Source organism: Ornithodoros turicata, chromosome 7 (genome assembly GCF_037126465.1).
Source record: "Ornithodoros turicata isolate Travis chromosome 7, ASM3712646v1, whole genome shotgun sequence".
NCBI classification, from domain to species: Eukaryota; Metazoa; Arthropoda; class Arachnida; order Ixodida; family Argasidae; genus Ornithodoros; species Ornithodoros turicata.
In genome coordinates this window covers 24,230,662-24,247,562 of record NC_088207.1, presented here as the reverse complement: position 1 = coordinate 24,247,562, position 16,901 = coordinate 24,230,662, and the positions used below count along the sequence as shown (strand labels likewise).

The following is a 16,901-nucleotide window of genomic DNA, read 5'->3' as shown; positions in this document are numbered from 1 at the left end:
CGCCTTGTGTTCGCAGTCCCATGCACACATTCTACTGTGCATAAATGAAGGTACTTCGACTTGCATCTCGACGTGCATAAACAGGTTTGTCCAGAGAGAACTACCTATCTCTTGCAGGGAGCGAATGGCTTATTTACGCTGTGCTGTTCCATCAAATTCCAGCCGTGCACATATTTACCATATATTGTAGCATTCAGGGGATCGTTTGCGAGCTTAGTTTGCGAGCTTAGTTTGCGAACTATTTTCAGTACGAAGGAGTAAATTTCAGGAACAGGCGGGGGCCAAAAATGGGAAGTTACTGCAACCTTTGCTGCAACTACAAGCTGGAACTACCTCCTCTATTTACTCCGTTTCTCTGAGAGCGTGCCGGGTAGCATTTTTGTACGATATTCCCCTCGACAGAGCAGATAAATAAAGCAGCGACCACTTAGCCTTACCCTTTGTCGGTGCCCCCCATGCCGCTCGCTAAAGAACAGAGGGAGCAACAAAAAGGAATGGGTGTCCAATGTGATACATGCGCGTATGGGTCTTTATTTTATCACCACGCTCTTCCGAGCGTGATAGCTGAGGCTTCAGGGTTCTCGATGCCAATAATAAGCTTCGTACCCGCAACCTATATTGATTATCCGAATACTGCTACCCTCTGTATTCGACTCTACAGGGTGTCCCAGAAAACGTGTCATTGAATTATAATAAAAAACTACGCCACCTAGAATCATGCGGTCAACGCCATTTGTTCTTACTAGGTTTTCGCCAACTCCTGACGTGAATGTCATGTATCGTAAGTTTAATTATGTAAATACTTGCGAACTGAACTCGGAAATTTGCCAAGTAAAGGTCACTTTTTACCCCACCCATATGAAGAGCGTGCCGAATTCACTCAAGTTCATGATTGACAGTGATATTCGCGAGCTATCCCATCGGAAAAAATAGCCGAACGTCATGCTTTTCGTAGCACCGAACCATGACGCGCGACGACTTTTCGAGCGCAGTCGCTCTCAGTCCGACGAAAGGAGGTCCCAAACCTAGCCCACAGAGTGATAGTAGAAAAAGTGACAGTTCCTGAAATTGGGAGAGGGAAAGTGCGATCCCAGCGAAAGTCGGACGCGATAAGCCATACCTGTGTTATCTCTTTCTGCGTTGCAGGTGTAGGCTGGGTTGCCAACTTCCTTTCGTCGGACTGACAAGGATTGCGCTGAAAAATTTGTCGCGCGCTAGCTCCGTAGAGCATGATGTTCGGCTATTTTTTCTGATGGGATAGCCCCTGAATATTCCTGTCAATTATCATTAATTTGAATAAATTAGACACGCTCTTCACATTGGTGGGGTAAAAAAATGACCTTTACTTGGCAAATTTCCGAGTTCAGTTCGCAAAAACTTACATAATTAAACTTACGTTACACGACCTTCACATCAGGAGGTGGCAAAAACCTATTAAGAACAAATGCCGTCGTCTAATGAGTCGTCTAATACATTTTCTCAAACAGAACAAATGCCGTTGACCGCATGATTCTAGGTGGTGCAGTTTTTTTTATTATAATTCAATGGCACGTTTTCTGGGACACCCTGTATATAGAGTAGCGCGATGGTAGCGCCGCTACAAATGGTAGGCGAAAATCGTAATATTTTTAAATTTTTCCTGCTGCGAGCTGCACGTCACGGAGTTAAAAGAAAGAGAGAATAAAATATCTCTGTACCAGATCTGGTCCCGCTTGTATGTACTTTTTTCACGACGGCCTATGCGCATGCGCATGACCTTGAGGCGCCGGACAGGGTTATCTCCGCCTCCACTAGATGGTGCTGTATGGGACGACAGAAGTGGGGACCAGTGGGGAGACCACAGGAACCGGCGCGAGCTCGTCGGTCCCACTCCGGAGCAGTTTTCGTCCTTTGTGCTACCCACGTGGATTTTTTGTTTTGGCGCGCGCCGAGTGTGGTGCGCTGGAGAGCCCCTAGAATACGACGCGCGTATGTGAAAAAGGTCAATTCCCCAGTGCTGCCCCTGGTAGCCGTGCTAGTGCTCCAAGAAAGGGAAGCGTCGAGGTTAGTACTGTGTGCAGAAAGCACTGCCGAGGCTACCGAGTGCAACACTGAGGTTTACCTCAACGTTCGTGCAAGTGGGCCCTTGTGCTTGCGGTTTTTAGGTGCAAATGCATACTGGGTTGCCGCCAAGTTTCATCCACGGCGACGCGCCCTTGCGGTTAAGACAGCGATTGAGCGCGAGCTCCTACCGCGATGGCGATAGTTCCCTCATGTGTGAAATCGTAGGTTAAAATAATACACACACGCGTGTGTAATAACACACACACACAAACACGCACACACATGCACGCAGTAGAATGCCCGCTGCACACTCTACAAACGTCAATTCACCACATTTCACGCTATGCATCAGCACTGCTGCCATCCTCGGCCCTTGGGGCACCGCGGCCGACTCCAGGGCGGCCTTACGTCACGTGGTTGACTTCTTTGAGGCGACAGGCCTAAAGGACTCATTATGACCCCAGCAGCGCCCTCGGACATTCCCACCATCACGATCACGTCCAGCATCGTCATCGCCACTTCGATCATTCCCGTCATCTCTCATCTTCATCACTCATCATTGTCACCACTCATATTAGACCCCCTAGCTATGGGGTAGCGTTCCACTCCTAGAGTGGAAAACCTCCCCACTTCATCATCACAATATATATGTTGTTGTTGTTGCTGAAAAGTATACTGCAGTTATCGCTTCTGACTGGATGAGAGAGCAGGGCGTATGCCCCTTTTGTGACAATTAACGCAACTGTAAAAGTGTCACAAAAATGTGTACGCCTTCGAGAAAAGAGAACGATATCATCTTTCTAAAATGCAGTTCGTCAGTGTGATTATGTTGTTACACAGTAAGTTTTCTTGTACGCGTTTCAGTGTGCAAAACGGACATGCGTGGAGGGGGGATGGTTTTATTAGAACAAGGGTCTTATTAGAAAAAAAGGAGTAAAGGTCAGAACAAACGGGACGTCGGCTTGTTATTCCGCAAAGACAAAAGAAAAATCTCAATATCGGTCTGATGCTTCCTTGTTTTCCGCGCGTATGTTCAAAGTGGGTAGAAACTTACATGTTATACCACGTTGCGCGTTATACGCGGTAGTTTTATTTGAAATTTTTCGGTCGGTGGCGCGTTATATCGGTCGGAAAATACTCGTAAACACTTGTTTTTATTTCGTAAACTCCGTTTTTATTCCGTGAACGGTGTAATACCGCTGCTGCAAGATGTGTTACGAGAAAAACCCATCCGACGCAGCGTTTTAGACAGAACACACTGTTCTTATAAATGCTGTTGTGCATATCGAATGTGCGATTTGAAATGGCGTATAGTGTAGGATATACCCGTCAGAAGTGCGCTTTAGTTTCTCCCTTTTGTGTGTGTTAAACCTATAGGCCACAAAAGTGTGCGCCACAACACACTTACACCCGAAACATGTCAAAACTATAATTTTGATACGCTACAGAAGCCGTTATTTGCATCGGAAGCTACGCTATTATGCCTACGAGGCGCGCAAAATGATATCAGCGTGCGACAAATCGAAAAAAAAAATAATAATAATAATATCAATTCCTCCAGCGTTAGACGCAGTAGCTGTGCGTATTTATTGTGGGTGGGGACGAAGACTAGAGGGATAACAAATGGCCTGTTTCCTGTCTGGTCACACGGAACTATGCAGTAAGACTTATCGCCAGTCCACGAATAAATTTCACGTCATTTCCGTTTTCCATCGAGAAAGGCATTCTCACCCCTCAGGCACAGATCCCGGCGCAATAACATAGGGGGTGTTTTAACGCGCGCTGTATCGCGTTCACAGGAAAACGTTTGCCCGTTCGTCGGTATATCCATTTAACTTGCACGAGAATGTATCCGGCTACAACAGCGCTTAGCTTGCTGCTGCGAGGTTTAACACTCTACAACATGCCTGCCTGTACAGACGGAAGGTTTGCGATGTCTGTCGGCAGCGGATGTGCCATAAAGCAATAAGCAAGCAACCAATGTGTTTGGTGTCATGTAAGAGCTTCGCTTAGAAATATCTCGCAACGTAGCACGAACGACCTATGTGGCACAAATTTATTATGATGATGATTATTTACATATATATATATATATTTTTTTTTTGCCCCCAGCCATTACGCAATGCTGAATCGTACACATTACCACGTATTTACACGAACTATGGAAAAGGCAAACGAGAGTACTATATGCGTCCGTTATATCTTCAATGCCATTCCTACAGATCTATTAAACCTAGCATCTGTATGTGAAGTAAAAACAAGTTTATTATCTATGGGTTCACAATTATTATTATTCCACCAGGCATCGTCTTTCTGGAGTAGAGTTTTCGGCATGTGCTTCATTTAGAGCGTAAAGAAGATCGGTTGAGTAAATAGAGCTTCATTAGATTACACAGTATATGCCTTTCGTTAATCTGTAACACTATTATTTATGGTTTGAAGAGCGATATTAAACGGTAGGAGCAACTTATATATTTACACATGGTAACGAGACTTTCGTGCACGAGGCTGCACTTCTTCAGGTTACAAAAATATGAACATGGTACAGGCACATATATACAGTTGACGGGGGAGCTTTGGCATGAGTGGATAACAGGGTGATGGAAAGGATGCAAATACAGGTAAAAATGAAAAGAACATAAATACAAACGCAGGGGTATCAGAAGCGCAACACAACGCCTTGGACTCGCGTTATGTTGCGCTTCTGATACCCCCGCGTTTGTATTCATGTTCTTTTCATTTTTACCTGTATTTGCATCCTTTCCATCACCCTTTTGCCCACTCATGCCAAAACTCCCCCGTCAACTGTACATATGTGCCTGTACCATGTTCATATTTTTGTAACCTGAAGAAGTGCAGTCTCGTGCACGAAAGTCTCGTTACCATCTGTAAATAAATAAGTTGCTCCTGCCATTTAATATCACTCTTTGATTTACTCACCACCGGCAACTTGACATCGCCTATTTTTCTGCCTAAGAATATTTGCTATAACTGTCGTATGTTCTCATCTATCAGTTTGTTTCATGTTATGCACTAGGTTATTGTGCTTTTCACTCGGCGTCCGCTTCTGTCTGTCGGTCCCCGCTCACAAGCCTTCTAGGCTTAGGCGGACCCGTTTTGTGCTGTTGTCATTTCTTTGATTTGCAATAATATTGAATTGACTCAATTGGATTATTATTATTATTACTATTGTGTGCCCCATGCTTGGCAAGCTATCAACAAGGGCCTGTGGATGTGATCAAATAAGGGTTGCTGACATCAAACGTAATTTTAATCTACTGAAAGGTAGTATGCTATTTATATTAAACGCTACCTTTTCTACATGCGTCATTCCCCCTGGCTTAAAAACAGCTTGCGTCAGGTCCATACATAAGAAGAGATAAAAAAAAAAAAACAAGGTAGATAATTACGGACCAGGTTCACTGCTTCCGGTCTTGGCAGTCATCGTGGAAATATGTAATATTAATAACTTCGGGGCTTTACGTCGCGAAACAACTGTGAACATGAACGACGTCACAGTGGTTGGGTCCGTGGATTAATTTTTCCCACCTGAGGGTTCTTTAATGTGCGTTCTTTTAAATCCCGACACACGGTCTGAGCAACTCGTGCCCTTCCGCCAAGTCGCCACCTTCCTCGGCCGGGTTTGAACCCGCAATCTTGGGATCAGCAGGCGCTACCGGCACGCTACCAACTGAGCCATCGAGGGCCGGACGGAAAGATATGTGTACTCTGTAACGCTTAGGTTCATAGAAAAACATAATATTATTTCTAAATCGCAAAACTGATTTGTGGAGGGCAGAGGAACTCAGTCAGCTTTCGAGGACTTTGTTGATCTAATTTACAGGTCACATGATAAGAATATGGTAATTGCCTGTTTATTCCTCGCCCTTTGAACAGCCCGTGAACTCAGGTCGTGCTGTCTCATTCTTCAGTGCCGCACTCTCACCCTTTAACGCATTAACCTCACGTTTTTTTTTTTTTTTTTTTTTTGCATTTTCTTCTGTAATCTATCTCATCCTTCTTTCACCCTTTGTTAGTCATCTTTTTTTTTGTTGCCATCTTTGTCTTTAATCTATATCATCCTTCTATCACCGTTTGTTAGTTTATTCTTTTTATTTATTTTATTCTTCTTTCATTTCTTTCTCTTTACTTTTCTTTGTGGAATAGCAAGCTGGCGTCCCGTTCGGCTGACCTTTCCCCTTTCTTTTTTCCTTTGTTCTTATAAATATATACCCCCTCGCCCTTTCTAAAGCTTTTGATAGCGTATGCCTATGGGTTTCGGGGATCAAATGATTAGTTACATAATTTCTTTACGGATAGGGTACAGTGTGTTTCCGTTTGTGGCAACAATGGGTTTATAGTACACATCCGATCGGGCGTTCCTCAGGGATCGGTTTTAGCCGCGTTACTGTTCAATCTATACGCTAATGATCTTTCCCGCATTAAACAAGATTGTCATCTATTTCAATACGCGGATGACGCTGCCTTGGCCTCCCCACATGTTAGCTATGGTTCATCGGTGGAGCTCTTGCAAAGGGAGGTCTCTGTATAGTACTGGACTGGTTTCAAAGTAATCTTATGAAGATTAACTCTGCAAAAACCCAACTGATTTTATTTCCGTGGTCCCCCGAAAAGATTTCCACCTTCTTTGCCTGTTTTTGTACACTTTTCATTTTGCGAGAGCTGCGCCTGTCCAGCGTTATATTTTCATGAAACTGCCAAATATTTAGGTATAGGTATCATTAGGTGAATGAGCACTTAGCTTATATATGTGCAAAATTGAGGAGAGTATCGTGTCGATTATGCAGTTTCGAAGCACTACTCCCCCAACGACTCGGAGAACAATACTTCAGAGTATCGGGTGCAGCGTGCTTAGATGTGGAATTACTCTTTTTATACATGGCAGTGAAACCTGGAAGCGTAAAATCAACTCCATTTTGGAAAGCTCTTTAAATAGTGTTGTTTATCGTGCTTCTACGTATGATACCTCGGATTTATTTACTGTTGCTCACTTTCCTCCCTTTAAACATTTATTCAAATACTGTGTGGTTCTAAAATACTATTGGTTGGGTTTATTTAGGGTTCCTGTTACCAGAGCGAGAGCAGTTAGAACGTGTAGTGGTCAGTACCATGTTCCTTTTACCTTCACTCGATACGGATCCTATTGTCGTACTATATACCATGCATTTTTAATAACTTGCCTTGTGTATTATGCGAAATAAACTCGAAAGCAAAATTAAAACACGAGCTGCGGAACCTTTGTTACTCTGGTGCTGATGTTAATCGTGGTTAGTCTTTTTCTTCTTTTATTTCTTACTTGTTCGGGTAGTTGAGTTTGCTGGCCACTGCTGTTGATTGATCTGCTGCTTATCAATTGATGTCGTTGTTTGTTGCTGCAATATGCTTGTTTTAACCACCGCCGCTGTCGCCGTATGTAGTGATTTAAGCTGCAGAGTAAATTAATTTTATTATTATTATTTTATTATTATTACTATTATTATTAACATGTGTGTACTGAAATTTGCGCCGTCGGTCGAGCGACGCCTCGTCTGTGTGACCCTCATTTTAGCGTGCAACACTGGCGCTCATGCAGCCAGAACGTTTCGGTTGTGCTTTTGGTTTCCACGCAGCGCGCCGTATAGGCATCACCACGTGAGATCCAGTGTTATGCGCATGCAACGTAGCCTCCTCCTCAATAACCCCTATTGGTCTCCTCAAATGATTTGCCCAATCATCGCGGGAGATCGTTTGAGAAGACCAATTACAGGCCGCTCCGCATTCCAGACCTTCTTGAGAGGGAGAGAAAAGAGAAAGCGTAAATTGGCGGTTTCATTCGCGCATACTTCAGGAATTACGCAACGGATGAACCTTGTTCCTTTTGTATGGCTGTCAAGGTAGCACCATTTTTCATTCCACGAGGACACATTTTTGCCACTTCAGTGTCCCTTCAATTACCACAAAAGGCATACGCCCGCTCTCTCTTCGAAATCGGAAGCGGTAACGTTACCATTCTGTGCAATGGTGGACCATCAGCGTTCTATGCGGTGAAGTTTTCTTTTCAGAGTGTACAGACGTGCACACGTGGAGAGAAGAAAACAAGGGCGAGAGAGACAGGCATAGTTGATAGTATATGTATGCGTTCCGACTGCAGTGGCATATATGCCTATATAGACAGTCTGCCCGAGGAAACCCAGGGAAAACATCGGGCATGGAATCCGGTGAATCCCGCCACCTTCCAGTGTTTAACTAAACATTGCGCTCCGAAGGAGCAAGCACACAATGATGCGCTCGCGAGACGTCGTGTACAGCAAGCAACGCTCGAAGGTCACGAGTGAGGAGCTGCTGCTGCAACACGAGGAGGTCGCAGCTGTCGCTCTTGAACTCCGTCGTTCTTCTGCAAACTCCACTCTGCGTTGACCCAGATAGGCCCATACTTCGCAACAAGTATAAAAAGCCCCAAGGAGAGTAACTGTTCTGGCGCTGAAGCACACGAACAGATAGCACAACTCCGCCATATTCCAATCTCGTGTTCTTAGGTACCTTGAGGCTTGTGTTTTGTTTGCCCGTTTGTGCGTTCCAGCTTAGGACCCGTTGCTTTCCATCACGTTCACCAAACGCCGTTGTCTAACCCTGCGTTGTCTCTATGTGCGTGTGTTTGCGTATGAAAACCGTGTAGGAGAGGATGCGAATGTGTCGCTTTTTTTTTTAAATCCAGTCCAATCCTGAGTGAGTGCGTGGCCCGTCTCATTGAATGAGGTCCCTTGGTAAGTGGTTGGAAAGCCGTTGCCAGCGTAGAGTAGTTGTTAGCACACTCGAACGGCAATCCAGAGGTGCATGATTCGATTCCTGCACTCTAAAAACAGAACTTCACCGTATATCTGAATCGTGTTATGGCTTCTGATTCGAAGAGAGAAGGGGGGCTTGCTTGGGGGGTACGCTTGTCGCCAAATTGACCAAAGGTTGACCAAAGCTATCCAAATTGACATATAAAGGCGCACGCAAACCTCTCTCTTTGAATCAGAAGCCATAAGAGGATTGTTCGTGCCACTGGTTTGCGCAGACCGTGCTATGCGGTGAAGTTCCGTTCGGCAGGCAGATAGTTCGGAAAATAGCACACCACCGCGACCATCACCACCACCACCTGTTTTTAAAGTGAGCTGCTGTCCGGCTTTTTTTTTTTTTTTTTTGGCTACTGCCACAATTTCAATCTCATAAGAAGGGCCCTGTGGTGGCATATACGGATGCCTGTGACGTTTTACAATATCCTCTCAGGGTTACTTTAACTTCATTTCTCCTCCTCCACGACATCGGCGTGAAAGTGGGCACACTTTCAAACCTGTTCCTCTTGTGGATTCTTTCGTTTGTTTGTTTTTCTTGTACAGTATACAGGGTGTTTCACCTAAAGTGAGAAAAAAATTCTAACTGGCGACGTACTCGCCGGAGGATTGTGGGGCTTTCGGCAATTACTTCTGGGAACTTTTGCCGCCATTTAGGAAGGCATTGGATAATTTTTTTAATTGAGAGAAATCTGTTTTTTTTTTTTCAGTTGAACTTTGCAATTTGCCAAGCAAACCTTACTTCTTCTTTTACACAAATATGAAGCCCTCCACAGATAACCACAGACCCAACAAAATCTATGCACAGTATCGCAACAGAAATAGACTAAAAAAGTTAGTAAAAATTCCGTTTTAGCCCCGCTTGCTTGATTGTCGCAAAGAAGCGCACGCGAAATGTGCGTGTAGAGGAGGAAGTGTCCCCGCCTCTTGTTTTACCTCTCTTTCCCCTGCTTTGAACTTGATGCTGGTGACAACAGTCTTATCACAAAGATGGCAAACAAATGAAGGCGGGGCTTCCTCCTAGAGGGACATTTTGGGCGCGCTTCTTTGCTAAAATCAAACAGGAGGGGCTAAAGCGTAAATTTTACCAATTTTTTTGGACTGTATCTGTTGCGATACTGCGCATAGTTTTTGTTGGATCTGCAGTTATCCGTGGAGGACTTCATATTTCTGTAAAAAAAAAGTGAGGTTCGCTTGGCAATGTTCAAAGTTCCCCCCAATTGAAAAATAAATTTTCCTCAATTAAAAAATTGTCCAAAGGCTTCCTAAATGGCGGCAAAAGTTCCCAGTTACAGTTTTTTGTCATTTTATGTGAAACACCCTGTACGGGGTTCCATAGGAGACATCAGTGCTAAGACCGCTCCGGAGGATTTGAATTATATGGTTTATGTTATGATTATATCGTATGGTCTAAGATGACGGCAAGATAGTTGTCACAGTGCACGTAAATTTGTCGGAAGCTTTTGTCACGGTTAATCATCTTGTCCCGTTCTATTAGTGGGATACATTTGGTATTCTATGGGGCCGTTTCGGTCGGTTTTATGTTATGGGGAAATTTATTATTTAGACAGTGTCGGGGTGTTTAACGACTACATAAAGCGACAGTCCAGAAACTTCAAAGACACTGTCACATGCTTTATCGTGATTATGATGCTCACAGTTTATTATGTTTATGATGGTCGCAGTTCGAGCCAGATTCGAGCCAGTTATTTCTCGTTAAATTTTATGGTCCCGCTGTGTGACGCCCCGCTGTCAGTAGTCTGCCAAGCATAGAATCCATGGATTCCATGGGAAACGCAGTATATGTTTTATTATTTCCATGTTTCCGTTTTTTTTTTTTTTTTTGCTCCTGGTTAGCGCCGCGAAGCAGCTGTGGCTATGAGCGGCGTACAGACGTGGACAGAGGACAGCAGGAAGCTTCCTGCTGTCCTCTGTGCTGTCCTCTGTCTTGTCTCCCACTCCTAGGAGTGGGAGACAAGAGGGTTAGTATGCGTCCTGGGCCGACTTCAGGGGGAACTGTACCTACATTCATCTGGAAAGTCTTCGGAAAACCCAGGGAAAACCCCAGACAGCACAGCCAGTGGTAGGATTCGAACCCACCACCTCCCAGTCTTCAGCACGACCTTGACTACCACCAACGAACAGGACGCCTTATTCCTCCATTTTCATGTCTTATCATATCTCAACACATGACCTCAATCCACTTTATTTCCGTCGCACACCCTTGTGACGTCTGGCAGCTTCTGCTTACGTCACAGTGAAACCGAAACAGAATGCGCACATGCCGTCCGCTTTAAATAATTCTCTAAAACGACGACGCTCTCCTGGATGAAGCTTTGCATACGGCATGTTCCCGTATCATTGCGAATTCCATTGGCAGATCTGGATCAAAATGTTGCTCACGGAAGGTGCAAAAATCGTTCCATTGACGGGACGACGTCAGTGGCGGATTATTGCAATGGGAGAACCAGGGAAATTCATTTGCTGCAAGGAGCAATACTTTTTGACCCGCCAATTGACATAGAGCCAAACGCGCGGAATAGTACGGCAGACAACAGGCATGCGCGCCACATATGAGGGCGCTAGCGTCGGATACTTTTTCAAGGTGTTTTTCTATTGCCGGTAGATCCAAAAATATTACTGCACTATAATGAGGGCACTGCAATGTATAGTAGATGATTCGGAGTAATCCTAGGGTGGCTGCGCGGCAATGTACAGAGCGTAGCTAATCCAATCTAAGAAACAGACACTCAGATTGCAGCGCTTTGCAAGAAGCGTTTTGCTTCTGCCGAGGGCAGGTAGCATTCCATTGAGGAGCAAATCCGTTGAACACCGCCAGGAGTACGAGACAGACCCGCACCAGTCGTGGTGCAATATTTGCTCTCTCAATGGTATTCGCCATTTAAGTCGAATACAACTCCAATATCAAAACCAGTCGGCGCCTCCATGTACCCCTTTCACACGGACAGTCTTCAGTGACCATTGAAACCAATGGCCATTGAACATGCGCATAGCGCCACCTAGCGTGTAACGTGTCAACCTGTGAGGAAGTATTGGATTTAATGCTCTTTGAGGCAGTTGACACGACAGGCTTGGTGTCACTACGCATATATTCAAATGCCGTTGATTTCAATGATCATTCAAACCAATGGCCATTGAATATGTGCGTAGCGCCACCTAGCGTGTAACGTGTCAGCTGCTCAAAAAACATTGAAACCAATGCTCCCTGACAGGTTGACAGGTTACACGCTAGCTGGCGCAACGCGCATATTCAATGAACATTGATTTCAATGATCATTGAAGACTGTCCCCTTGTGACAGGGGTAATAACGCCTGCGGCATACGCGCTCCTAGCCAACCGTCATCCCAATTCACGTCGTTCTGTCCCCTGATTTGTTAAAAACGGGAGACGTACGCCTTTTTGTGACACTTATGTAGTAATGTTAATTGTCATCCAGCCCATTGTGCCTTGGGGTAGTGGGTCGCACCTCATGTGGCGAATTTCCCCATTCATCATCATTAATTTATCTCTGGTTGTTGTTGTTACTTGTCACAGAAAGGCGCATGTCCACCACTCTCCTCAAGAACGGTATCACTCTAAGAAAAAAAAAAAAGGAGTGAAACGGGGAGTACATTGCAGCTTCTAGTCCACTTGATTGCAATTACTCCTCGTTTTAGTCCCCTGATCCCGAAATTTACTCCCCAGGACTGCAGATAGTCACTGAACTTCGAAAATGGTCTCGTGAATGCAACAGTCTACGTAAATATGCACTCTACGTAGATTTGATGGAATAAGGCTATATATTATATAACTTAGCAATTTTTCACCGCCACAGAGGAAGAAATAGTTATCGGTTCTTTCTTGCGAAATTGTGACCTATGCACGTCGAAAGATTTTATACCATTCGACACATCACGGTTGACGGCTTAATTCAAAGTATATGCACACGAGTTATGTACCTTGGCCTATTAGAACAGAGCGTGAAATTCCGTGACATCCATTTACTCCCGTGCATTTACTCTCGCAAGGGACAAATTTTTGTTGTAATGCACTTAGCCCCCAAAAGGAGTACAATTACTCCTCTCTCTTTTTTTTTTCTTTCTTCGAGTGTATAATTGTGCGCAATGGTTGAAATCCACCGTGTGACATGTGCTGAAGTTATGTATTATTAGAGCGTGGTCTCCCTGTGGCGGTATTCAAAATGGAGCAGTTGGTGTTGTTGCAGTTGTACGACAAAGTGGGACAGTACTTGTCCCGTTGCAGTTTGTTGCCGTAATTCGACGCATATTAGCCGCAACGCAGACAATCCGCAGCGCCGCTCCTTTTGCACTTGGGGCAACCTCCGACCGCGGGCTGTACCCTCAGATAAGCTGCGGCTTGCACGCCGGAGAGAAATAAGGCTTCGAAACAAAGGACACGTCCGTGCAAATTACGAGGGAATCCTGCCCCTTCATTTGGTTAACCCCCTTGTTGGTATGCATTTACACGTTATCAGTTATTCAGCAGCCGTTTGCCACGAAAAACTCATACCGGCGAGGATCAACATTATCTTCGGTTCACTAATAAGTACCCGTGGCACACGTACAGGCTAGAACACCTTTGAAGTAGGGGTCCTTTACGGCTTTGAAGTGTGCGCCAGTGACGGTCTCTCTAAAGCGTTTCTCTTCAGCGCACGTCGCTTAGAAATGTGGCTGAAGCTGTCGGGACCAAAACCGGAGTGTAAAACGCATTTATAAGCGGGAAAGTTTAAATTGCGAATTACAGTCCTTTACATGTGGTTGCTTAGTATTAAACAACTAAATAGCGCTATACGCGTATCTCTTTTTCTTTTTTCGAGTAGATTCGTCGATGCACCTGATAGTGAAGTATAAAGTTAAGAACATCACCAGTGCTCGTGTCGGAGGTATAATGGATCAGCGACCTTGGTCAGTGAGTACTGTATTAAAAAAAATAGTCATAACCCACCCACCTGTGAAAACCGCATCCAGGTAGCTTTCATAACTTCATTATAAAAACTCTCTAAAGTATCAAGGGTTTTTCGAAGACTTTTCAGACGAATGTCGGCACAGTTCCCCCTGAAGTCGGCCCAGGACGCATACTAACCCCCCCTGTCCCCCACTCCTTCCTTCCTGCTGTCTTCTCTCCACCTGTCCACGTCTGTACGCCGTTTATAGCCACAGCGCTGACACGCAGTCAGAAAAAAAGTATAAAACGGATGCTCCGTATATACATCGTAAAAGTGTCTTGGATTTAGCGTGGCTTAGCGATCCTCACCTGAGATGACAATGTCAGAAAGATGATGGTGATGATTCAAGTTTTTGCGAGGCATCGGCAACAATGGTCATAATGGGCCAGAACATTGGTACTATGTTCGACAGCCCCCATCGTTTTCGAACATTGGCTTCGGCAACAGCTTCGAAATCGAATGCTGGCATTCACAGCATAAGGACGCATTTCATAGCAGCGGACCTTGCTACACTTTGCTTTAATTGGGATCAAAGGTCATTTATAAAGGGTATACATATGAACCACAGGAGTAGCAGGTCCGGCTTTCCTCGGCCTTGTCAAGGGAAATTGGAGGGAAGGAGCAGCCTAGCATCGGAAAACTTTTTTTTTAAAAGGTAACCTCTGGGTTAGATGCGTGAAACAGCTGTATGCGTAAATTGCATCATTTGATCTGTGTGTGGTGTTGCGCAAGATGTCACTTTATAATGTTCTGCGTACGGTACACCGAAGCTCGTCGCCTTCTACAGTGAGAGCTGACAGTAGTGGACGGCCATTCGTTCAGTGTGCCAAAAGTACTCGGACCCAGTGTAAGGCACCGGGGCTTCTCAGCCGTGGCAAAATGTTTCCGAAACATTGGTGCAGACACAAAGTTTTGAAACTTTGGGTGTTTGTGGTTTTTTGCTGTTGAACGATTTTGCATGTTTTATGACAACTCTGTGTCTGTAATCGTTTTTGTCAGAATCATCACCATTATCGTCATCGTTCCAGGGGGCTTATACCTCTGTCAGACGGGCACACATACGACCTTTAAGGCAACGGCATTAAAAAAAGGCCGTAGCTGAAATATGGCCTTAAACCCTGGGAGGCTGCCAGAGATATCCGTGAACATGGAGGTAAGAAACTAAGGAGAGGGCTACAAGATCCGAGGGCCGTGGGACCCCTCTAGCGGTCGCTCCTGGCAATACCACGCCCATGTAGTTGCCCGGTCACGTGATCCCCACATGTTTCGGCATTACGCTGAGGCCTGGAAGTATGCTGGAAGTTTAGCAAACCTCATCTTCAGCAAACGTCTTACCTTCAAGGAGTCAATTCGCACAATACTGGGTTGTTTCAACATTTGCCGCGTGATAAATCACAGCAAAAGTTGAGCAAAACAGAAAAGAAGCCAGGCAATGTCACGATGACGTACGTACGTCTTCTAGCGATTTAGTGATCCATTGCTTCCACACTGAGATTATCTATCTTATGTTTCAACGGGTGTGATAACTTCTAAGATGTTATGAAAGCGGAAACTAGTTATTCGACCGCAGCTCGTCTCTGTATTCAGGTAAGATACGCCGCGGACATGGAGAACGCCATGTTTTATGACGTCTTGCCGTGACGTTTATGGGTCACGTGTGTGGGCAACTAACCACAATGCCATGCGCGGGTCACAGCACGCTCGCTTGCATTGGGAGAGGCGCTTAGGGCATCTCCTTAGTTTCTTACCTCCATGTCCGTGAAGGTGCTTTGCCGATGATGTCTACACCGATAAACACATCTGCGAACGTTGAATGAAATGTAGTTAAATCACATTTCTTCTCACTGTGAGTACACGGAAACAACGTTTGGTTTGCACTTAGCCAATTTGAATGACAGCAAACGATATTTGTTTTGAAGCAATTTCGATGCTTTGTTGTGCGCGCACAGTTTTGGATGCAGACGACATGGAGTGCAGTGGTTCGAGGCTATCGCTACGAACAGAACAGAAACAATAATGTGAAGCAAAGTCCAAATATTCACCAGAAAAACTGAAGGCGTTGAGCACGAAAAAAGTTAGCGGAACATTACGTCTCATAAAGGCATTTTATTTCGAATTGAAGGAAATTTGCACCATCTTGTTCATGACGTTTGGTTACGAGACTTCGAGAGTTTCGGGGGAACGCCGTAAACTGTCTTGCTGGAGCTCCACAGCCCTTACACCTAAATTTTGTCGCAAAGGCCGTATGACTGACCGTCTGGCAAGTATTTAATGATCGTATGCACTTAAGACCGTAACCGTTAAGGCCGTAACTGCGCCCGTCTGACATGGGTATTAATCGCTTCATCGTCGTTACGGTCGGTATGAGCTAACGAGTGGCGGGAAATTAAAAAACATGGGCACGTGACACATTGCGCGTGACGTATACCACGCCCTCCACGTATCGCGTGAAGAGCGCCGTGCACGTGTTTTATCACGTGCCCTTCTCGACGAGTGCCTCGACCTCGTTGGCTCGTAACGCGTGGAAGTACACAAACACATACATTGGATGATGATAAGGTGGACGATGTAACTGGTGCAAGTGATGTGGAGTGGCAGGTTTCACACTACACTCTCGGAAAAGCAACTTTTAAAATAACCCTTACTCCGTGTTTTACTCTTAGTAACCGTAATATGCGACGACGACGCCAACTGCCCTATCCGTTATCATGTATTTTACTTGTAGCATCCGTTAAACCCCGCACTGTATCTGTTGTGGCACTTGTTTTCACCGTCATTTGTGCATTTACCCTTAGAAATTGACGCATAGAATTTCCCCTCGACGGATAAACCAACCTCGGACTCATGACGTCACTGCTTTTACGCTTATTCTTTGTGAACCTTGCCAAAAAACAATAAAGTCTGCGTGTGCGTGCACAGTTTGGACGCAGGCTTTCTCGATTGGATCTTCCGCGTTTCGAACAACCCAAAGTTTTCGACTGCGGTCCCTCAGGTGTGTACTGTGCTCGCGGCCGCTCGACGATGTTTATCAAATAGACACTAGCGCCACTCCGTC

At 45.1% G+C, this 16,901-nt stretch overlaps 1 protein-coding gene and 1 long non-coding RNA gene across 2 annotated transcripts in view; one reads left to right on the top strand and one right to left on the bottom strand.

Annotated features, from left to right (window-relative positions):
• The window catches only part of LOC135400375 (uncharacterized), a 199,634-nt gene that overhangs the window by 61,961 nt on the left and 120,772 nt on the right, over nt 1-16,901 (bottom strand). The gene's annotated exons all lie outside the window — the stretch shown is intronic.
• Nucleotides 1-16,901, top strand: part of LOC135400371 (beta-1,4-N-acetylgalactosaminyltransferase bre-4-like) — a 367,240-nt gene that overhangs the window by 259,134 nt on the left and 91,205 nt on the right. The window lies entirely within an intron of this gene.